The sequence below is a fragment of the Panthera tigris genome, chromosome E2, assembly GCF_018350195.1.
Source record: "Panthera tigris isolate Pti1 chromosome E2, P.tigris_Pti1_mat1.1, whole genome shotgun sequence".
Taxonomy (NCBI): domain Eukaryota; kingdom Metazoa; phylum Chordata; class Mammalia; order Carnivora; family Felidae; genus Panthera; species Panthera tigris.
In genome coordinates, this window is record NC_056674.1 from 31,843,302 (window position 1) to 31,868,269 (window position 24,968).

The 24,968-nt window shown below is 45.7% G+C and overlaps 1 long non-coding RNA gene across 1 annotated transcript in view; it reads left to right on the plus strand.

Annotated features, from left to right (window-relative positions):
• The window catches only part of LOC122234156, a 135,818-nt gene extending 126,689 nt beyond the window's left edge, over positions 1-9,129 (plus strand). The window contains exon 3 of the long non-coding RNA XR_006211926.1: positions 8,921-9,129. This is a non-coding gene — a long non-coding RNA (uncharacterized LOC122234156). The remainder of the gene's footprint in view (positions 1-8,920) is intronic.
• Positions 9,130-24,968: the final 15,839 nt, after the last annotated feature.

The following is a 24,968-nucleotide window of genomic DNA, read 5'->3' on the forward strand; positions in this document are numbered from 1 at the left end:
CTCTGCCTCCCTGGGCACGTTTCCCGTGTAAAGAAGGGAACGAAGGGCTTGCGAGATGCCGGCCCCCAGCGCCTTCCACCGACACCCGTGGAGCATGCAGCCGGATGTCCTGGGTTCGAATCCAGCCCCGCCTCCTCTCCGCTCTCCAGCCCTGAGCAATTACCGCGTCATTCTCTTGCCTTAGTTTCCTCGTCTGTAAAATAGGCACGGTATCGGGACCGACCCTGCGGCGTTGTGAAGATCCGGGGGAACTAAAACGCTTACGGTGGCCCCCTCTCTGCCCGGTACGAGAAAGGGCTCCATCAACACCAGCCATCACTCGAAACATCCGTATGAGATTCATCCGCACACCGTCCAGAAACCCTCAATATTTGATTTCTTTATTTTTATTAAAATTTTTTTTAGTTTATTTATTTTGAGAGAGCTAGAGAGAGAGCAGGGGAGGGGCCGAGAGAGAGGGAGAGAGAATCCCCAGCAGGTTCCTCGCTGTCAGCACAGAGCCTGATGTGGGCCTCGAACCCACGAGCCATGAGATCATGACCTGAGCCGAAATCAAGAGTTGGACGCCTAACCCATTGAGCCCCCTAGGTGCCCCAGAACCCCTCAATATTTTAAAAGCAGCTTCAAGAGATGGTTGCTTTTTCCAACAGTGGAAACAATGCTTGGTAACCAAAACTGTGCTTTCAAAAAAAAAGTGAATACAGCCTGGCCAACCTTACCTCCACCCTGTAGTTCTGTTATTGGAATGAGCTACACCAGGACCTGGTTCTTGGGAATTCAGATGCCCCCAGATAAGGCAGGGGCTGGGAGCAGCTGGCAGTGCTAGGTGTGGGCTGGGCAGGAGAGACGGGAGAGCAGGGCTTATACCAGGGATGGAAGTCAAGCCGGGGAGCAGGGGTCCTTCAGCCTAGGGAGAAGTGATGGTCAGACGGAGGGCCTTGGCAAGGAAAGAAGGGCCACCAGACTGTGAGGTCCAGGCGGGCCATTGTATAATCTAAGATGCCTGGTGAGCTAGGTTGCGCGTTGGGGCAGCTGCTGAGGTGAGCTTGAACTTGGGCTCCAAACGATTTGCCCTCCGGCATGCTTCATGATATCTGTGACATTTGGAGGCCCCAGGTATTTGCAGGAAGGCATTTCGGAGCGTCGGGTGACAGCAAATGACTTGAGGCTGGCTAAGGAGCAGTACGAGAAGATTGTCACAGGGACCTCGGCCTCTTCGTCTTGTGAGCCCCGCATGGCATCGGGATATGGGTTCTGAGATCCACACCGCAGGACTGTGGCTGGAAGGATCTGAAAAGCTTCCACATCTTAGGGCCATGTAAGCGTGGAAATCCTATGTACGTACCACCTGAGGTGGTTCATTCATTCGATCAACAATATTTACTGAATACCAACTATATGTAAGAAACCAGGCCAGGTGCTGGAAATAAGTTCTCTCTAGGACAGAACGTTTTCCCCGGATTATCTATAGTCTCACACCCAATGCTTTATGCCAAAACTCACGGGGGGAAGCTATTCAAAATGCAGACTTCGGGGTTTTACCCAAGGGATTCTGGTCCAGTGAGCTGAACATGGGCCCTGGGCATCCGCATGTTGAGCGAGTACAAATTTGCCTGCTGAGACCAAGGAGCCGTGGCAATGTCTGTTTGCCTGTCCATCCACCTAGCTATTATTTACTGAGTACCCACTAGGTGCTAAGCACTGGGTTGGTTTCCGGAAATGGGAAGAAGGGCACGCCCTTGCCAGCAAGTTGCTCGTGACTGTTGGAAAGAGCTGACCTCAAGAGCCACAATGCTTCCTATAGTTTCATATTCTACAACCTCTAAAAGGGTGCTCTAAAAAAGAAAAGTCTAAAACAAGAGATAAGAACACATTCTCTGTTCCCTAGCCTATTAGGTCCAGCTGTACGGTTTATAAAGAACAGAACGGCACTTACTAAGGGCCAGGCAGTTTTGCAAGCTGTATGCATGCTTTCTGTAACATGTTAGTCTTTGCAACCACTTTATGAGGCTAGGATTATGAGCATTTCCATTTTACAGATGGGGAAACTGAGACATAGGAAGGTCTTGCAGCTAGGAAGTGGTGAGCCAGAGGTTGAACCCGGGCAGTCGTAACCCCAGAGCTGACACAATTAACGAGGACAAGATTTCCCAACCCAGCGTGCCACTGCTGCCGTTTTGAGGCTGAAAAATGCTGACTTAGAACACGTTATTCCGATCGTTATTCTGATACTGGATCTACACAACCAGAAGAGAAAAGATCTTATGTTTTGGCTTGTGCTTTAAGGAACTTAGAGCAACTTCCTTTTCTTGAGTGCCATGGTGGGGGTGAGAGCGTGGGCCTGAGAGACAGAAGGCTTTACCTCACAAATGGCCGGTCCAAACATTTCGTTTCCCAAATAGCTGCAAATCTCAGCTTCAAAAAGTGCATCTGAATTGGCAAAACGCTCACAGTTTGATAATGTCAACATGCCCGCGAGGACGTGGGGATTTCGCTACTCCCATCCACAGCCCATAGGCGTGGAAGGCAGCTGAGCCACCTTGGAGGGCAATTTGGCAACATCCAGTCAAATTTCGGTAGGTGTGTCCAGGGACTGTGCAAGCCCACTTCTAAACACGCCCAGGTGTGCCCAGGGAGAGGGGCAAAAGCATGTGATTGTAGCATCGGACAAACTGGGAACAACCTAAATGCCTACCAGTAAGAGAGGTGAGTGAAAAGAAGAAGGTCGTGACGCACGGAGCCCTTCCAGAAAGATTTCGGCTTGCTGCTTCAAAGCCATGGCTTGAGAAACCCTTCCCGATGTCAAAGAGTCCAATGGTTAGAAACATAGGATTGGACCCAGACCGCCTGCCACGAAATCTTGGCTCCTTCCTTTACTCACGGTGTGATGTTGGGCAATCACAAGGGCTTTGTTTCGTCGTGCACGTTTAGCTGCCTCATCTATGAAATGAGAGTGATGTTAATAGCACCTTGCCCATAGGGTTGTTACGAAGATGGAAGGCACTAATTCAGGCCAGTCTTCTAGAATGGTGTGTGTTCTCCTGGAATGCTGTAACACGCAGCGTTTGCTGCGTGGGGTTGCTATCTAGCCCCGGTAAATGTGAAATGGGATGAGACTGATGATGATGATGATGGTTAGCTATGGCTTGAGCGTGTCTCGGATATTTATTGGAAAGGTAAAAAGCAACAACAGCAACAACAACGATAACAAGGTCCAGAGAAATCAACCTGGCTGGTATGAACCACGTCGAAGATCTGATCCTTATTCGCTGGCAAACGAGATCAACTCATCTTGCAGCCAGGAGAGTGGTTAGTAAAAAGACTAGTTGTAGCCCCCCGATGGAGGGGAAAGGGCAACGAAGAAACCAGGTTTCAAGGATGGGGCACAGAGGCACGGGTGCTTATCAGGGGTAAATATGGCGTCCATACATTGACTTGGCCATGGCAAAACTAACGGAAGCCTCATCCCTCAGGGGCAGAGACGGTGGCATGGCAAGGACTTCCATTCGGGATGCAGTGCCAACGTCTTTTGTCATCCTGAGAGTCTGAAACGTTGTTCAGGATTTTCCCACAGCGAGGGGAGTGTTTTCATTCCGGTCCCCAGTGCGTCTGTTGGGTCCAACAGAAACGTTGCTGCTTCCGCACACGTCCCTCCCGGAACTCCGATGTCCAAGTGTGAGCTTTTTCTCAGTGAACTGGCTGCTGCTTTCTGCAGCCTCGCCTACTGACCCTTGGGGGCTCCCGAAGACCGACAGAGGAGAGTCCTATTTATTTAGCAATTAGCAATTTCTCTCAGAAAACACACGGGCGCTTAGCGGCGAGGAGGTTGCGTTCTATTTCGCCAAAACGTGCCCGGGCTTCGTCCTCCATGATAAATGACAGGTTCTTTGGAGGATTCAAGTAATCCGGCACCTCCAGGTCTGGCACTGAGGCCTCTGCTCGGCCATGAAGCGATTTCCATTTCAGTGGAAGATATAAGAGTCACGTTCCAAACCGAGGCGGAATAATTCCCAGGCATCTGTAGAGATTCCAGAGCAGTCACTGTGCTCTGTTTACCAACACAATTAAACCTCGACCATTCCCAGCTGCAGTACAAATATAATCTTATCTACTTAATGTCAGCCGATTAAGTCATCGGGGCTGCAGAACGGCAAACAGATATTAATAACCAGCCTAGAAGGGAGCCATTTCGGCGAGGTGGCTTACGGTGGCAGGTTCTTGGGCCTTACGGGGGAGAAGTTCACACCTTCCTGACCCTGCTATAAAACACTGCAACATTACAACTTTTCAACCATGTCTAAAAGGCCAATTTAGGTTTATTCCCATCCGAGTTTATGGCCATGGTTCAGCAGGTGGAAACCGGTATTCGCTGCGGTCCGGCTCTGGGTTCATGCCAGCACAGATGTGTTCAGTCAAATGACTAATTGAAAACCTTAGACAAAATCAGCAGCCTGGCCATTCTGCCTGCATAATAAAACAGTGCTGATAAAGGCAGTGGAGAAAAAAAAAAATCTACCCATCTCATCATCAGTGCCATTAACAATCATGAGTAAAGATGAAAACAACGCATGGTTTATTCTGCAAATGAAGGCATATAACTAGATGGTTTCCCAGGGGCCCATTACCCTTTTTAATAATACATCAAGGAGCCTGAGCAAACAGTTTGTATGTGCAAACCAAACAGAGCAAACTATTTACAGTTACCGCATACAGAGACAACTCCCAGCACTCTGGATTTAACAAATTTATAAAGGTACATAACATGATAGCTATTAGCAAAATTAAAAGAGAACCATTATAGACTTACGTTCTGCCACGCTCATTCGCCAGTCAAGAAGCAATTGCCAATGCCAACTTTCAATTCAGGATTCCACCCCCCCCCCCACCTTCCCCCCCTTCTTTCCTCCAAGAGAGGAGCCCGACTTGGACTCAAATTATGTGCATGAATAATAAAATACCATCTAATTAAAAACTGTAGTTAAATATGCAAAAATTAATGGTAATGAGATTGTGTAATACCTTTGAGTATAGGCACTCCGTGAATCACTCACAAAAGCTCCTTTGCTTGACCTAAACAGGGGATAACAGGAGCGGCTTTGAACACACTTGGTCCTGGCACCCCACGGTGTTCTATGATGTTTCATACGTGCTCACAGCCAGGGCATCAAATGGCCAAACTGGGCCACGCGTGGCCGGGCCAAAGCGTTCCTTTCCAGTTCTGGCGTGGAGCAAGAACGGGCAGGCTTTTAGTGGGCTTTGTGCGAAGGGCTCGGTGGAGGAGGGGGGAACGAGGCAGGCTCTTGTCATCCCAAAGCAATAAGGGCCCTCTCGCGAGATGATGGTGGCCGAACAAACAGACTCCTGGTGGTAAGAAGCAGATGGAAAGGTCTATTTTGGGACTCATTTAAGGTAGTTTCCCTACAAGCTCCCCAGTTACCGATGCAAGGTTCTTTCCCATCTTGGATTTACCAAATCATTCTAGGAGAGCACCCCAGCACTGTGGCCTGGGACAAGGGAAGCTACCAGAAACTTCTCCCAACTCAGCTACCAACTTTTCTCCCATGCAGTCTCAGAAGACTTTGCTATATTGTCCACACAAGCTACTGACCACATGCATATTCCTCAGCTCCGTTTCAAGGAGCTACTCGTCTCCTTTTTTTTTTTTTTTTTTTTTTTTTTTTTTTTTTTTTTTTTTTTTTGCTTTTAGGCCCTCTTGGCACTTGACCATGCCTTTGGGACTGAATCCACTTCCTGAGCCCATGCCCTGACATTTGTTTTAGACACGGGAGACTAGATGTCACCCATCACTTCTGCTTAGAGCTTCTGAATCTCAACTCTCCCAGCCTCTGTCCTCTGATTTCTTCACGGCTGGTGGTTCTTCTTGAGGATGGTTGATAGCAAACCAAAGGGCAGCACCCTTCAAGAGGAGAATGGGATCTTGGTGCGGTGGACAATTTCAGACTCACTCGATATGGCTGCTTTCGCCTTTTCATCTGTTGGAATGGAGTCTGACATGCTGAGAAGTAAGCATTTCTTTGGAGGGGGGATTTCTCATTCGGATGCACCTGATGGAAAACTTCCCTATCAGCACCTTCTTGAACATGCCCATGCCATCCTGTTTCTGATAAGGGTTCTTGCCAAGTGAGTAGGTATTTCAGCTAAGCGATACCTTCTCGACAACTCTTTCCACTGGCGGGTTCATCGGCTATGCAAGTGAACAATTGTCGTGATGTCGGCACGGGACGTTTCATTTGGGAATTGCATTCACTGTCAGCTGATCTTAACCGCTTCTGAGATTTGTATTGTAGCATTTGGGGCGTGTGAGAAAATGGTGACCTTGATTTTCCTTTTTTTTTTTTTTTCTTTCTCCTGTCGAAAAAGTCTGGATTTCTTCCCTCCTGTCTTGTGGATGCTACCTGACTTTCTCAGTCAGCAGCCACATTTTAATGGTGGAAGCACAGTGGTAAGAATTTCTGATGTTTGACCTGGCGAAGGTACAAAGCGAGCCTTCTTAAGATCCTTGGACAAATCAGACTTGGGTTTGGTGTCCGAAGAAGGCTTGGTGCCTGATATATAGGTTCCCTGTTGATAGATTGATCGACTGATTGGTCATTTACATGTCCCAAAGGAGTGAGATCTGAGAATTTAGTTGAGGGTACGGTCTCTAAGGTCATTCAGACTGGTGCTCATGTTTCAGCTTTGCTGTTTGCTAGTTCCCTCACCAACCTGAGCTTCAATTTACTCACCTATAAATAGAGATCATGTAATGTCTCCATCACAAAGTTCGTGTGTTGATTAAATAAGAGAGTATTCAGAAAGTATAAGTCTAAGCTCATAGTAAATACTATGCTATACTATACTAAATATAGTATAGTACTAAAGCTATACTATAAATAAATTATATATAAATATATTATAAATATAATAAATAACAATATTATAAATAAATAAATAAATAATAATAAATATAATAAATAAATAAATATATAAATATAGTATAGTACTAAAGCTATACTATATAACAGCAACAACCACACCGATAATAGCTACGAGAGCTGATTTTCCATAAAATCACTTGAAACAGTGTATGAAAAACAGAGATAAAAAGTTAGGAGTGAGTCAAGAAGGTTTTGGGCAAAGGAATAAATGGATGTACTGAGAATGAACATAATAAGGATCACAACATAGATAGTTTTCCAAGTATTTTAATGTACATTATTCAAAGTAACTCACAGTTAAGATACTTTTGACAACAAGAAGTAGAATATTGAATTATCAATGGCTTAAAAATTTAGGACATCAGTTGCCCTATATGGCAAGAAGCCCAGAGGTTTCCAGGCAAGAGCGTTCAGGAGATCCTTGATTCCAGAGTTGGCTTCCCTGCAAATCTTTTGGCTTCCCCTCATGGTTTCAAGATGGCTGCCCAGCTCCAGCTCTCACATCCTCACGAAACTTTGTCCAAAAGAAGAAAGTCTCAGGGGCAGGGGAAGGGGTTGATTTTCTCCTTACTCATCTCTGATGGAGGAAATCTTTTCCCGGGCTTCCCGGCAGACTTCTCATGATAACTCATTCAGCAAGGTTGGGTCACAAGCCCATCCGTAAAGCAATCTCAGGGAAAGGAAGATGGGATCAGTATATTTGGCATTGACTGGCAATGACTCATTCACCAAGGTTGGGCCCATCTTTCCTGAGCACACTGCCATCGGGAACCTGAATATTACAGGACTTCTGCTATCAAGAGCAAAAAGTGGAGGGTGATGGGTAAGTGAGCTGCCAAGAGGGTCTGCCGAACACTATGGCGGCACATGTTATGGCTAGCGTTTGTCAGATATAGAAACTGTGTCTCAGATAGGTTAAGTACAATGTTCAAGGCACATAGATTGTGAGACAACTAGACCTAGAAGTCAGGGATTTTGGATCCTGATTTAGTGTTCATTTCAATACATTCAACTGTAAGATGGGATCAAGTTTGAAACTCTGAGCTCCCTGACAGATAGAGTAAAAAGGCCAAGAAAACGAACTTTAGAGTTCCCCTCAGGATCTGATCAAAAGAGTGGTATGAGTTTATCTGGAGGGGACCATTTTCCTGGCACTAAGTTCTTGGAGGAATTTGCTGGGTGAAATCTTACACAAGGGATGTAGCCACATAATGGATAATGTAAAAAAAAAAAGAAAAAGGAAAGAGAGAGAAAGAGAGGGAACTAGCAGAGGCTCCACTACCTATGTAAAAACAGAGTGTTTTTCAACATTTTTTTCTGTTAAGATATATGTAAATGTCATGCTGTCATGGGTGAACCCAGGTTTCGACTGACCGTACAAAATTTGGCAGGGAAGTTAATCTCTACTGTCATGGAACAAATCAAAACTAATAATAGTACACGGGGAACAATTACTCAGAACACTTTTTTTTTGGCATAGATAAGCTGAGCTTTGGGTTACATGCCATTCCTGGTGCCTCCATGACCCCGTCCTTTCTTCTCCTTCTCAAAAAAGGCAAAAGAGTGAGGGAGGCTGTTCTATGCATGACTCCAAATTGATTCTTCTTTGTGTTTCAAAGCCAATCACTTGCCAGACTTCACTGCTCTCATTAGTTTAATTGTTATGCCTTATTGCATATACTACAATCGCAAAATAGACACGGGCCTCCCTGATTTCAGAAGAACCGTGAGCAAATTCACCTCCCCAAGGAGGTGTTTAATTAAGGAGAAAACTCTGACATTTTGGGAGGCTTGCCAAGCCCTCGTTCTTCAAAATTACCTTAAATAAATTTGCACACCATCCCAACAGGTGGACTTCCTTCTTCCTTCTTCCTTCTACTAGAAGACAGGTTCACTGTCTTGCTAGCTAGTGTTCAAAAAAGGCCCATAACCACTTGCAATTATTCCTACTTACCGTATTGACCTTGTATTCATTCATTCAGAGAGAAGTTGGCCTGCATGGAGAGCATACACATGAATCTCGGAGCCACCTGCAGTCACTGTGGCAAGGCCGTCCCTCAGCCAGCTGTCTTCATTGCCTGAGAGAGCTTCTGACCTCCAGTTGCAACATGATCTAGTGATTTGGTTTGTGGGTGAGCACAGACACCTTTTAAAGAAGTACCTATGGTTGTGTATCAGGCAGGAAATAAAGTCCTTTCTACCATAGAAGGCTGGCACGTTACAGAGCAAAAGTGTTTGTCACTCTGCTTATGGAAACGCAGAGTAATCGTTTAAATATTTCTTTAAAAGAATGACGAGGGGCGCCTGGGTGACGCAGTTGGTTAAGTGTCTGACTTCGGCTCAGGTCACGATCTCACGGTTCATGAGTTCAACCCCACAGCGGGCTCTCTGCTGTCGGCACAGAGCCTGCTTCAGACCCTCTGTCCCCCTCTCTCCCTGCCCCTCCCCTGCTCTCACTCTCTCTCTCGCTTCCAAAAAAAAATTGAATGAACATTAAAAAAAAAAAAGATTAATGATTATTTTGTTCCTGGAAAAAGATATTTGTAAACAAGTGTAGCACGATATTGTATTGATTAAGGGGAATCTCGAAATTTAAAATAGTCATAAAAGGGGCGCCTGGGTGGCTCAGTCGGTTAAGCGTCCGACTTCGGCTCAGGTCACGATCTCGCGGTCCGTGAGTTCGAGCCCCGCGTCAGGCTCTGGGCTGATGGCTCAGAGCCTGGAGCCTGTTTCCGATTCTGTGTCTCCCTCTCTCTCTGCCCCTCCCCCGTTCATGCTCTTTCTCTCTCTGTCTCAAAAATAAATAAACGTTAAAAAAAAAATTAAAAATAAATAAAATAGTCATAAAGGCACATAATGGCACAGATGCATGAAAGTCAATAGATTGGTGACAAAGTGAGAAAACACAAGGAATTTTATCCAGCTATCTTATAATTATTTATTGAGCACCTGCTGTGTGTCCGGTACTTAGTTTAGTCTGGCAGGGGATGTGGTGAGGAGTAAGACCTAGCCCTTAGTACTTGCTCTGAAGATGGTTCACAAACTCCAGTGCTTATAACGGCAGCTTAAATGCACGATGCCTGTCAGGTGAGGACTGTGGCAAACTTGAGATTCTGTGCCCTGCTTAAAGGGGTGGACGCTACTTGGCTTCCATGACGATTTCCATCCGGGAATACTGGTCCAATGTAGCTAGATCATCCCACTTTATAAAATAAACCAGAACTTGAAAATTTTGTGTAAAACTCCCTCTACTTTGCATCGTTACTATCATTTAAGTAAAATAAAAAACTGTGAGGGGGCAAAGGAAAACATGTCAGTTTGCTGTTTTCCCTGAACTGATTCGTGGGTTTGGCAGTGTGAAAACTTGACTCTTAGTGGCATCCATTTTCTGGCCATTTTGTCTTGCGAAGAAATTAATTACACTTATGTCAGCCAAAAATACCTTTGGGTCTTTAAATCCTTTTTTCCCCCTCTCTTTTTTAAGATGAAAGTATTTCTGCCTAATTGGCCAGCATCTGCCATTGTGAGATTCTGACCCTCATGAGAGATGCTGAGAGGTGGTATGAGGGCTGTCAGCTTATTTCAACTTGATTTCAGCCACCAGTTAAGAATTCCTTTTCTTCTCATCGCATGGGAGTGAGCCTAGTGGTTGAAATTTGATGACAGAGGGGAAGGATGAGAGAAAACAAGAGAGAAACAGAGAGAAAGCAGGACGGCCGGAGGGCTGGGATCGTGCAAAAGATGAAACCAAATAGCAAACTAATTTCTTATTTTTTCATCCACGTGTCTATTCATCCATAGATACATATTGAACATCTGCGATGTGCCAATCTTTACTTTAGGCATGGATGTATTGGTGGGGTGGGGCAGATGAAGTCTCCGCCCTCATGAAACTTACATTCCAGCCAGGGTGTGGAAAGGATGCGATATGAACAAAGGAACGAATAGAGTCACTGGAAATGGCAGTAAATGCTGATGAATTAAATAAGTCAGGGTAGTGAAGTGTGACTACACATCATTTTGGTGGGAATGGTCAGGCAGGCGTCTCTGAGAAGAAATTGGAGCCAAAACCAGAACAATGACGAGAAGCCAGCAAACTATAGGAAGATCTGCGGAAAAGTGATAAGGGATACAGGGCAAAATAGCCTGGAATTGAAGACGGGGTCAGTTATTCCCATTTTCGTGTGTTCTTCTGATCTTTTTGGTTAACAAAGGGGAAATGTCTCCATTTGGTGTTAGTATGTCTTCCTATTAGTAACATCTTTTAAAAAAATTTTTTTTAATGTTTATTTATTTCTGAGAGAGAGAGAGAGAGAGAGCAGAAGAGGGGCAGAGAGAGAGAGAGAGAGAGAGAGACATAATCCAAAGCAGGCTCCAGGCTCTGAGCTGTCAGCACAGAGCCCAACGCGGGGCTTGAACCCATGGACCATGAGAGCACAACGGTGATATAAAATTGCCTTTTTGAATGAAGGTAGTTCTGTAAAATGAATGAATCAGATACACAGGCAATCATCAATTATGCAGGAGCAGAGGACTTTCCAGAAGTGAGATGACCAGGTATGTTGTTTTACCCTTCTGTTCTTGGGAATCGCTCCCAAATACCCGGAAGAATGAGAAACAAACACACAGCCTCCATCTCTGCTGAAACTAGAAGCCATCTGTGATCCTAAACCATGACATGTTAGGATGGAAAGCCGATTGAGAAAAGATAACCAAGCCCAAACAAGGAAGAGCTGCTGCAATGACAATGTGTAGCCCAGTGAAAGTCTGTGTAACTGTACAGTCCAGCCCTCCCTGGGCCCTTTCTTTGCCTGAAGAGTCCCAGAATGCACCAGCAGGCTGATAGCCTGCTGGTAAGTGGGAAGATTCCAGCCAATTACTTCATTAGTGCTGCATTCGTAAACATACACTGGCTGCAAAGGATTCACAGATTTTAAACGAAAAGCCCCACCAGGAAAGCGAGAGACCAAACAAGAAATCGGAAGTAAAGAAATTCTGACGTATCAGAGATAACGAAAGGCATGGAGGAAACTGCCACAACGTTATAGTTAATAATCGCAGAGAGATGAAAAAATGTACTGCATCCATTGCATCCAAACCAGGATGTTACTGCTTTTTAGGATTCAAAGAACAAATAAGAAGGAACTCTATAAAATCAAAGTAGGGTTGAAGAAATAATAAATACAACTGGAGGATTGGGAAGTATGGTTGCCAAAGTCTCTCAGTAATGAAATTAAAAGATTTAAAAAATGGGAAGATAAGATGAAAAAAATGACAAGACCTCCTCATGAGGTCTGACGTCTGACTATCCGGCCTTCTAGAAAGAACAGAGAGAACACGAAATGGAGGAGTGAAATGTATCAAGGAAATATGGAAGACAAATTCCAGGACGGAAGGACATGAGTTTTGTCATGTGGGTTGAGAGGACCCGCCAAGTGAATTCTGAAAGTTCCACCTAAGGCTAATCAGTACAGTATTTCAGAAGACCAAATAGAGAGCCTCTGAAAACTTTCTGAGAGGAAAAAAGAAATATCACACACGAAGGACTGGGAAAAAGAATGGAATCAGACCGTTAACACTGGGAAAAAGGAGACAGAATCTTTAGCACATTGAATAACAATGAGCTTCCAACCGAGAATTCTATATCCAGCCAAAATATCAAGTGTTGGGGTAGAATCAAGACATCTTATGGACAGCATATCTACCTCCCATGAACTCCTTCTCAGGAAGTGACTAGAGAATGTATTTCATCAAAAAGAGAGTTTGGGACCCAGGAAATGAATCTAACAGTTGAAAGAAGCAAAAGAATTCCAGGATGAGGTAATATTTATAGGCATACACCAGTCCTCAAGGGCAACTGGTCCAGATTGAAGGACAGAGGGCTTCAGGAGGAAAGCCTTTAGGAAAAAATAAATTAAACCAGTAGACGATCTGATATTTTGAACACACGGATAATTCTATTAAGAAGTTATTGGAAGAAATGGGAAGAATTTTAAATAGATATTAAAAAAAAAACTAAGAAAATGAAAAAAAAAGTGAGATAATTTACTCCAAAAAGAGATGCATTTTCCAAAAAAGAAACATAATTATGGCACTCCACTAGGTTCAACAGCAAATGATATTTGCACTGTCATAAAAATGAAAACATTGGATGCTGCTTTAATTAGAAAATTGTATATGGTCCTGCTGGGAAATCTGGAGGAGAGGATGCAGGGCAGGTATGTGTGTTTGAGAGCAAAAAAGCCAAATTCTTGCTTACCGAAGTAGAAAGTCCATATAAAAAGCCTAAAATTAATGAATCAAGAGATAGCTGTATCATCATTTATCTATTAGAATTGTGGAGGTTAATGCCTGAAGAAACCACTAAAAGAATTAAAATCGATGCTTCTGGAGAGGTGGATTGGGATGAGTAGCCAAAAATGTTATTTTTCCATTAAAAACTTTCAGCATTATTTGGCTGCTGAAATTATGTGCCTGTATTACTTTGAAAACGTATCCTATGCTTCAAGTAAAAAAATACATATAATATAAATATTCCACAATGGGACAGAAGCTTCTCATTGTTTCCTATTGCCCTTCTCCAAGAGACCCCCAATCTTTCACTGGACATTTGTCCACCTGGAATAAAGGATTAAGTTATCCAGGATTCGTCGCAGGTAAATATGGCCACGGGACTAAGCTCAGCAGGAGTTTATACAGCATGGCGATGTGTCCTTAAAGGGGGTGGCCCTGCTTTTTGTGTCCTCCTACTTCCTGCTGGACCTCCAGGGGCCATGGTGACTTTGGAGGGGTGGCCACACATGGCAGAGCCATAAGACAGAAGGGGCCTGGGTTTCTACTGCCACACCGGTCCCTGGGTTGACTCCTTCCAGACTTCTGGAAAACGAGGGAGACGGTCGGTTTGTGTTTTTAAATACCATTTTTCTTTGGGGACTTCTGAATACCAACAAATATAAACCCAACTAACGCACTTGCGTTATGTCACCAGCAGAAGCATGCAAGTGACTGGATCTTGGAAAGACTGGCTGAGAGGGTGTGAGTAAGGGCAAGGCAGCAGAGCAGAGGCCTTTCCTGGGGACTAAGAGGACGCATGCAAGCGGGAGGGCCCACGCTGTACAATTCGGTAAGCGCCGTTCAGGAATAGAGGGTAGAATTGGAGGGAACAGTTGCTTTCTAAGAGTCTGGCAGGGTGGCCCATCTATGCGGTACATTAAGCTCAGTCCTTGCCTTGAAGTTGCCTGCGGCCCAGCGGGAATCCTGCTGGGTAGTCACGGAACCCTACTAATGGTCGTGGCCACCACGGGCATGACGCGAGACGTGTCATATACATCTTCTCATTGAGTCCTCAGATAACCCGCCATGTGACGTTAGCCCGTCTATGGACACGCCCACTGCAGAGGAGGAAACCAGGTCATTCAGGTCCCCAGGGTCATGCAGCTGGACTTAACTTACGAGACCCAAGGCCGATGATGAAGTGCTGCATCTGAGGTTCCAACCGAGGAAGGAGAGGGGAAATCCTAGCCTTCTGGGGAAGCAAGCATCAGAGCCGGGCCCTGAAGGTTCTGAAAGGTGAAGTTGAAAATAAGAAGAACCCTAAGTGATTGGCGCAGTGTGAACAAAGAGTTGAAGCCTGGAAGACATCAGGAGGGCTTGGGAAACTGGGAGCGGACGAATCTAGCTGGAGGGAGAGAGTGTGGCGGGACGGTGGGAGATGAGGCCTGGGGACGAAGGGTGGGTGCCGGGGTCACAGAGGCCTCCCGTGCAGGCAACAGACATGTGCTTGATTCTGTAGGACACCTGTGGTGTGGACGGTTGCTTTGCTTGGTCGCTTTTTTGCTATTATCATTACACCTGTCAGATACCTGCAATATATTTAGTTGAAAATGCTCTACCGTGAGCATGTAGGAAGGCCACCTTTCCCAGCTCCCACCTTGGCCCCAATCCCATTACGGCCTCTATTCTTTATGCCACCCCCCGTGACAGCATGACGACGGGGGCCACTGCGATGTTTCCACACCCCTGCCTTAGTTTCCATTCCTCTAGGAAATATTGCCAGGCAGATTTATGCTCAGATGGTCCAAGGACTCGTCACATGCATATATATGACAACAATGCCTTCATGTGTCATCACCGTCTTGCTTGTCACAAGAGCCTCTTCCCGTGTATTTCCTGCCAGGCAGGAGGGGGACCGTGTGAGAACCGGAGCCAGCTTTGCGGAGGGGCCTTTGTCGCCCCCCGATCGGGAGAGGGTGAATCTGGTCCACAGAGCACTTGGCTCCGTGCGGCCAAGACCGACTGCAGAGCAATTTGACCGAAGTGTCTTTCCTCTTGTCTGCCAGCTTCTATCCCGGCAAAGGCTGCTGGTTGGACAGAGGCTTTCACTGCACTTCAAGAATTAAATAGAGGAGCCGGGCAGAACAGGATGGAAATGGCTCAGAGAGAGATTGGGGCAGTGCTGGGGGTGGGCGGTGAAGCCCTTGATTTTGTCCACGCCAGACTCGAAGGCTGGACCCACTGCCGGAGGAGCCTCAGACTGGGGCATCCTGAGAACGACAGAACGCCCCCTATGGTTCTGTGGGTCCAAGTCCTTCAATGGCCCCCTTTCCTTTAATATTCAAATAAAAAGGCTTAGGAGCCCGCCTCCGCGGGAAGGCCGACCTTGTTTCTTTCACTCCGCAGCCATCACCCTGTCTGTTCTTTGACACAGACCCTCCTGCGAGTCTCAGAATAACCCACTCTGAACATTCGCCCGCCAGGAGACACCAAGGGAGGCCCACTTACCAGAAGTCTATGGGCTTAAAGGATTTAAATATTCGGAATAACGGCACGTTTCAAAACGTTCTACGCCTCTACCTGGACAAAGAGAACTTCACAGTCGTCTCAGAAGGCTTAGCTTTGAACTCAGCGTTCTTAGCTCCTCAGAGTTAAGCAGGCAGCTTATCTCCCTTCTCTCGCTGCCCCAGTGCCCTTGCACGCCAGCAGGGGCCTCTCTCTCAGGTGTGTGCACCCTCACCTCCCGTCTCTGCCCCACACTCCCCACACACAGCCCGGGGTGGCCACACTGTGGCACGGTTAACCCTGAGAGACCCAGTCCTGGAAATGAACTTGGATGATGCAGAAGGGAAGTTTCTAGGGTGTGTGGGTCCAGGAGTAGTATCCAGAGCAGCGGTCGGCAAACAACGGCAGCGGGCAAGGCTGGCCCCACCACCTGTGTTTCGTGTTACCAGTCAAGCCAAGAACATCTTTACCTTTTTAAATGACTGGGGGAAAAAATCACAGAAGACTAATTTGGGGGGCTCAGTCAGTTACGCGTCCGACTCTCGATTTCATCTCGGGTCATTTGCGTCAGGCTCTGCGCTGAGTGCGGAGTCCGCTTAAGAAGTTTTTCTCTCCTTCCGCCCCTCCCCCCACCCTCTCAAAAATAAGAATAATAAAAAAATAATTTAAAAATTTAAAAAAAATAAATAAATAATAAAAAATAATAAGAAGAAAATAAGACAAAATAAGAAAAAAATAAGAAAAAAATAAGAAAAATAAAAAATAAAAAAGAATAAAAAAATAAAAAAATAATAAAAAATAAATAATAAATAATAAAAAAATAATAATAAATAATAAAAAAATAATAATAAATAAGAAAAAATAAGAAAAATTAAAAAATAAATAAGAAAATAAGAAAATAAGAAAAAATAAGAAAAAAATAAGAAAAATAAAAAATAAAAAAATAATAAAAAATAATAAAAAATAATAAAATAATAATAAATAATAAATAATAATAAATAATAATAAAAAATAAAAATAAATAAATAATAAAAATAAAAAATAAATAAAATAATAATAAAATAAGAAAAAAATAATAAGAAAAAAAATAAAAAATAATACTAAAAAAATAAAAAATAATACTAAAAAAATAAAATAATAATAATAAAAAATAAAAATAATAAAATAATAAAAAATAAAATAAAAATAATAAAAAAAATAAGTCACAGAGCTTTCTGTGACTTGTGAAAATGATGTGGCATTCAAATCTCAGTGCCCACAGATGAAGTCTTCTTGGAATCCAACTAGGCGCATTGATTTCTCTATCATCCTTTGCGTGGAGTTGAGTATTTGAGACAGAGACCCTCGGGCCCTGCGGAGTCCCAACGATTTACTATCTGGCCCTTCTACGGAGACTAAAGTTTGTGTTACTTCTGTCAATTTACTCTGCACAGCAGCCCAACAGCCTTGCTTTAATGTTTTTTAAAGAAATTGAGGTAAAATACCCGTAAAATGTACCACCTTAACCAGTCGTTAAGTGTGTGGTTCAAAGGCCCCGACTACACTGACGTTGTGCGGCCATTGCCGCCGCCCATCTCCAGGATGCTTTCATTTTCCTAAACTGAAACTCTGTGTCCATTAAACACCAACTCTTGGGGTGCCTGGGTGCCTTAGCTGGCCATCTGACTCTTGATTTCAGCTCAGGTCATGATCTCATTGTTCGTGGGATCGAGTCCCGCATCGGGCTCTGTACTGACAATGAGGAACCTGGTGGGGATTCTCTCTCCCTCTTTCTGTCCCTCCCCTGCTCATGCTCTCTCTCTCTTTCTCTCTCAAAATAAATAAGTAAACATTTCAAAAACCACAAAAAAACATCAACTCTCCATTTTTCCCTTCCCCAGCCCCCTGGCACCCACCATTCTGCCTCCTGCCTCTATGAATCTGGGTCTCCTAGGTGCCTTAGATAAGTGGAATCACACAGTATTTGTCTTTTTGTGAGCACTTTTTTCACTCAGCACAAGGTCCTCAGGTTTATTCATCTCGTAGCAGATGTCCGAACTTCCCTCCTTTGTAAGGCTGCATAATATTCTGTTGTATGTAATACCACATTTTTGTTTATCCGTGTGTCCGTGGACAGACACGTGGGTAGCTTCCACGGTTGGCCGCCGTGAATGATACTATGAACCTTCCCAGGACCCCGTTTTCAACTCTTACGCGTAGACAGGCATGCTTCACTGTATTGTGCTTTGTGAATGTCGCATTATTTTACAAACTGAAGGTTCAGGACTTCAGTGGAGGAAATTGCGGATGCGGCAGAAACAGTCAGGGAACCAGAATCAGAAGTGGAGCCTGGGGCGCCTGGGTGACTCAGCGGGTTAAGCGTCCAACTTCGGCCCAGGTCGTGATCTCGCGGTCCGTGGGTTCGAGCCCTGCGTCAGGCTCTGTGCTGACAGCTCGGAGCCTGAGCCTGCTTCCGATTCTGTGTCTCCCTGTCTCTCTGCTCCTCCCCCACCCGCACTGTCTCCATCTCTCAAAAAATAAATAAACATTTAAAAAATTAAAAAAAAAAAAGCAGCAGAGCCTGAAGACGGGACAGAATCACTGCCATCTCAGGATACAACTTCACCAGATGAGAAGTTGCTTAGAGGTGAGCAAAGAAAGTGGTTTCTTGAGAGGGAATCCGCTGCTGGTGAAATTGCCGTGAAGGTTGTTGGAATGACAGCAAAGGACTTGGCCCATCGCCTAAACTCAGTTGATAAAGCATCGGCAGGGCTCGAGAGAACAAACTCCAGTTCGGAAAGAAGTTCCGCTGGGCGTAGAATGCTCCCGAACAGCCCTGCACGCTACCGAGAAATCGTTGGTGAAAAGAAGAGCCAACCGACGCTGCGAATGTCATCGTTGTTTTACGGGAAGTAATTGCCGCCGTCACTCCAGCCTTCAGGAACCACCACCCTCATCAGTCAGCAGCCATCCACCTCCAGGCGAGACCATCCACCAGCCAAAAAGATTAGGGATCTCTGAAATCTCCGGTGACAGCATTTTTCAGCAATGAAGTATGTTAAAATCCAAATATATACGTTTTTAAGGCCTACTGCTGTTGCGCACTTAATGGCCTTCAGTACGGCATAAACACAATTTTTATATGCGCTGGGAAACCCAAAACTTCATTTGACCGGCCTGATTGCAGTATTCGGTTTATTGCAGCGGTCTGGAGCTGAACGTGCCGTGTCTCCAAGGTGTTTCTGCACCTCGGGGTGGAATTACTGGCTTATATGGTAATTCTGTGTAATTTTCTGAGGAACCACCATATTGTCTTCCAAAGTGACAGCACCATTGCACATGCCCACCAACACAGGCGACTTCGCTTTTTAAAAGCAAAAAAAAAAAGCCCTTCGAGGTGTCTGCCTGACGAAAGGGTCGCCCGACTTTAAAAATATATATATAATCTCCCAAGAGCAATAGTTTTCAACCCTGGTTGCGTATGAGAATCTCTGAGGAGCTTATCAAAAAATAGTAGTGTGTGTGTGTGTGTGTGTGTGTGTGTGTGTGTTACAGGGCGTGGGCAGGTGGATGGACTCTGCAGACCAATGAGTCTAGAAGAGGTATTCTTTCCGTTGGCACAGGTCACTCCCCAAGCAGCCTGGGTCAAGAGCCACTGCCCTTGTACCACCAGCTGGTCCTACAGCCAGCTTTTAAAATAACTCGTCTTTCTCCGGCTACGTTTGCCTTTCTGAGGACCCAGCTCCAGGAAGCAATAGACATGTCCCTGGAATCATGAGTGGTGTTGGGCATGGAGGTGGTGACACACAGTTTCCTGGTGTGATAGCGGGTGTGTTGAAGACAGACGCCATCTGGAGTAGAGAGGGGCAAGGGCTGGGACTGGGCTGGTCACACCCTGTGCCTTCAGCACCTTTCCGTTTTCAGGGACATCTCTAGGGCCACCCTGTCCCAGGCTCTTGGCATCTCTCCCTCGGGGAGTGCACCTCCCTACCCCCACCAATCGCATGCATTCTAAGCCTGTGGGGGCGGGGACTTCTTTTCATGCCCAGCTGGGTCCAACTTCCTGATCTTCGTCCCTCAACCAACATTAAAATAACCTTCCGGATCAGAATCCGCCAAGAGGCAGGCAGCAAGGACCTCCTTTTTTACACTTCTCCCCTTGAATCTAAATAGCCTTTTTATTCTGCAGTGGAGATTTCTGGGGTATCGCACAGCTTGGTTATCTTCCTAGGGAGGCACAAACATCCAGGGGGATTTTAAACCTTGCTTTGGTCAAGCAGACTGAGGCAAGGCCACAGTATGTGCTTTAAATGATCTAGAACGATGAAGACTGGTCGGGATTTTATTTTTTTCTCCAAGAGTGGCCCTTGTAGGTTTAATTGTAAAGTGTAATTACTTCAAGACATCATAATTTGTTGTGTACCGTATAAATCAGCCGAACTCCACGGAATCATGTTTTTAATGTAGACCCCAAATAAAATGTTCTTTTATGACATAGCAGATGTTTCTTAATTCACTAGCACCATGCATTGGGGTATTAAGATTATTCCTTGGCATTTTATTATGAATAACATACTTGCTCCATCATTAAGTGGGCCATTAAAGACATAAACAAGCTTTTATGCCCTGGTTTTCAACAGCTGCTGGTGGTCTACCAAGTGATAATCCAGCTTTCAGCAAATATATTCTTCAGCTCTAAGAAATAAATACATTTAATAGGGCAACTCCAGGTCATTCCACAGCTTCTGGGATCCTGGCTTGGGAAAAATTCCTTGCGCTGGAAAAATGGACTGAAGGGCGAGTTGTTTTGAAAGCCCGTGCTTCCTTCCAAAAGCGTGTGTGTTTGTGAGTGTGAGTGTGTGTGTGTGTTTCTTTAAAATAAACTAAAAATGTAAACGGAAAGAAAAAGAGGGACGCGTACGAGAGAGACACAGTGTTTTGTAGACGGTGCGGGAGGCTGTTCTGTTCCTCAGCAAATGGGAAGACACGCTCACCAATCCTATAACCTGCACTTTGAAGGAAATCAGCTGAGTCGGTTATATGCAGCAAACAAAGAGAGGTGACGAACGGCGGAGGTCACAGGCCCTGTTCAGTCACCGGCATCGAATCTGAGCGGATGTGACCCCTGTGGGACAATGTTCCCAAGGTGTATGGGGAGGAGTCTCATGCCTCTAACTCGGATGGGAGCCAGATAAGCGTTCCCTCTCCCCCACCTTGGACTTCCTAAAGATAACAACTCCGGGCAGCCGAGGAGAAGAGCTAGGGGGGGCGCTGAGATAGGAAATAGCGAGGCTGTATTATCGTTGGCGCGCCCGGTCCTTGCTTCCTGTGCAAAGGTAGCCCCGAAGGGTGCGAAACTTTACAGCGCTAAATGTACACAAGGACATCCTACAAGCGACTGTTAGAGGGAGAAGGGGGGGGGGGTTGGAAACCTGATGGAAATTTGCATGAACTCTCTGATACCCTAGCACCCTCCTCCATCCCCCCCCCACCCCACCCCCAGGGGAACTCGGGACGCTGAATGAAAGAAGGAGAAGGGGAAGGTGGAACTGATTTTCAAGTCCGTCCAATCCCAAATCTATTACAAGATCTGTCAGCAACAGGGGGTGGGAGAAAGAGTTCCAATGTATGCAGAGAATCGGGTAGCGTGGACCTTCACCGGGGATGACTCCTCAGTACCTGGGAAAGACCGTCTCAGTATTCCTGGTCCTAAGGTTATGGAGGAAAAGACACTGGGGTGAAATATTAAGCACCTTGTCCTAAATGACAAGAGATACGGCAGAGAATGTCTGTAGGAAGGCCTTTTGTCTTTTGTTCCTTTTCCTTAAATAGGATTTAGTAATAAATTTTCTTTTCCTTTTTTTTTTTTTTTTTTTTTTTTGGTTGCTGATGAGGGTTTATTTTCTTTCTGTGTTCTATTTCATTTTGCAGTTGGATGTACTATTGTTCTGGGGCCCGTGAAAACAGGGGAGGGGGGCAGGAGGCAGGAACCACATTGTGAGTGAACTTGGCAGAAGGAGAGGAGGAGGGTAACTTTCGCGTCCGGTTCGGTATCTGAGGTCTGCAGTGCTCCTGCCTCATCAATCCTTCCACGGCCACAGCTAAAATATTCCTGGGCCCCGACAGAACCACGGATGGACCCAGCATGGCCTTGTAATTTTTTTTTTTTTCTTATTTATGCTCACCTTATTGGGAAAGCGACGTTTGATGTTACTTTTCCACTATGTTAATTACAACTGTTAGAGGATTTTATTGTGCCCTCGATGACATCACTTTGGAAACATCATTCAATTGGGTGGCCCGCTTTCCTCTGGATGATTGTACAAAATAAACAGTCAAGCCTTCTTTTTATAGCCACAGACCGTGTCTCTAAACGCGTGCGCGCATGCACACACACACACACACACACACACACACACACGTGCATTTTTAACCACGTCGGAAAGGAAACAGAGCTTCCAACCTCACAGCATTCTACATGACTTTGAATTAATATCGGTCTATTAAAAAGAGCTGTAATCAGAAGAAAAAACTTAGCCCGATTCGCACAGCAAATACATTTCACAGTTGTTTTGGACAAATGCCCTCAGTGAATATGTTTAAAGTCATGTACAACAGGAATATGTTATCACAAGTAACCATGCTTTAATAAACACTTCATCTTTTTGTATTGCTTTCTTTCCATCACAATAATAGAAATATAACACCATATATCACTGTAGAACACATTTCCACATAAATGCTGATAAGCACAAAATATTTTTCATCATTTACATTTTAACTGTAATAATATATGGCAGGATTAAAGCTGCATCCATCATGTGTCTAACTAACCTTGCCGTAATGAATTTTTAAATGTAATGGTTTCTGTCGCAAAGTAAAATCGTACATAATGTCTAGTGACACAGTACGCTGGTGGATAGGTGCTTTTTAAAATGTAAATGCAACTTCGTTTTTAATTAGATTTATAAACTTAGCCACCTCCACTCTCAGCCAGCACCCCCGCCCCCGCAGGATTATTTCAAGCAAGAAATACAAGAGGCATGAATATGTGAAGTACCACCAAAGAGCGCACTCCTTGAGTTATTTAAAAATCACTCGCTTGTTGGAAATTCTGTGAATTCAGGGTGGGTGCGTGTGTGTGTCCTCGTGTGCGAAGCGCGCGGCACCCAATGGAAACAAAAGCTTATGGACCATCAGAGTGCGGAAAGCATTCTAGGGGTACCCCCTGTCCGCCAGCCCCCCAGATCAGATTTGGGGGACGGGGGGCACGGGACGGGGGGTGCTGTGTGCCGTGAGGATCTGGGTCAAGGACAAATACATTCCTCCCTCTCTGCTTGAAGTAACAAATAAGCCGACTCACCAGAGAAGAATCATTAAAAATAATTTGCACAAGCTTTCGGTGGTGGGAGCTCTTTTTTGATACAATATTTCCTTCCGTGATTATCACTGCGGACATGTTCCAGCCATATGGAAGCGAGCTGGGCTGGGAGCTCCCTCAATACCTGAGTGGTTAATTAAGAGCCGTTGCCCGGCCACAAGAAGCAGGTTTGAAATCCCTCTTCAGTCTCCGACAATGAGTAGCTTTTTTAGCAGCAGAAGTCACCAGGGACAGCCAGAAGCGAGGGTAATTATTTGAGATAACACACAGCTGAAAAGAGTGTGTGTGAGTGCAGAGGGGGGCGGGGGGCGGGGGCTGCGGGGGGGGGGGGAGCAGTGTGCAGTTGAAAGAAGGGCAACAGTAGAGAAAAGTCTATAATAAAAAGGTCAACATCTCCTATTTTTCTGTACAGTGTCGACAGTCTGTAATGCCTTTTTAGCATGAATGACAACGGATTCTGTCTTTTTTTTTTTTTTTTGAAAAAAAAAGGGGGGGGAATATCTTATTTTGTATTCAAACTTTGCAATGGTGAGTTCAGGCCTGCCAGCTCAATCTGAATAAGCTATTCTCACTTTATCAGGGTTTGCTGAACTGACTTTGATTGCATTGTTGCAAAATAGCAGTAATTTTTCCATTAACCCATACAAACCCTCAGCGAGCCGGAGAACAAAGAAATATCAGAGGTATGAAAGCCACGAGCGCCGGGAGGGAAGCCAGGAGTTTTCCTAAATGGCTCAAAATACAACTGCACACACCAGCTCCTTAGGCTGGCTGGGGCTTGTCGGGGGTGCCATTTTAGGCTCCGTTTGGGGTCCCTCGGGGTTTGGGTCTCAGTGGACACCTCTCCTCCTCCCTGCAAAATTCTATTGTTTCCACTATGTTAGTAGGGCCTGGGAAACAGGGGGCTGGGTCTCCCTCCCGTCAGAGGCACCGTGTTTCATCCTGCATCTTCCCTGTGCCAAGAGCCTCAGTCTCCCTGTAGAACCCGACCCAGGAATGCTCAGAGCCCGTGAGGACCCAGGACGACCTGAGCACCAAGGGGCCTTCCCTTTCTCCCAGGAAGACCTCAGCAGGCAAGGTCGGGGGGTGGGGGGGGCGGGGCGGGGTGGGGAAGCCAGCTCCTTTGGCGACTGGAAGGGAGCGAAGAACCCCAAAGCCCTCCTATTTGACATTGCGGCACGTTCCGCGTCACCGCACGGGTTCTGGAGAGGCAGGTGCAGCTGCCAGGTTCCGGGTTTCAAGGTAGCTACGTGAGACTGTTGTTTTGCATAAACGCGGCCGCCTTCGGCCATCGTGTTAATGATGGCAGGAAACCGAGGGCGAGCAGGGACCCCGGCTCTCTCCTCCATTAAGCAGGAGGTCCGCTTGGAACCATCAGACGCGCGGCGGAGAGGCTCTGTTTCTGCCGAGAATCCCAGAGCCAGGGTGTTGACGGTCGTTAAGTTGATCAAAATCGAAGCCTGACTTTCCGATTTTGTTCTTTAGATTCAAAGTGTCAAGTTCAGCCCATCTCTGGCACGTGGCTCTCTGCTAGGGGGCCCAGCGAAGAGCTGAGGTCTACGAGGGCTTTGATCTCCCGGAGCCACAAACCAGCCCCGCTCAAAGCAGTGGTGGCTTCGCCAGAAACCCATGCCTCAGCTTTGTTTAGGAACTGCCCAATATGTTAATTATCTCCTTTACCTCTGCCGCGTAGTACGGTCACACCGCACACCGGTCTTTAGAAAATAAAAGTGAACACGGTGAGCCCGTTGTACCCTGCTCCCATGATATCCAGGCCCTGACAACGCCTGGGCTGTCAGATGAGAAGAGGCGTCACTGGAATAAAGGTGGGCAGATGCGTGATAATGAGACAGAAGCGTGCAGATGCTAATAGAACTCACCAGAACAGGCCT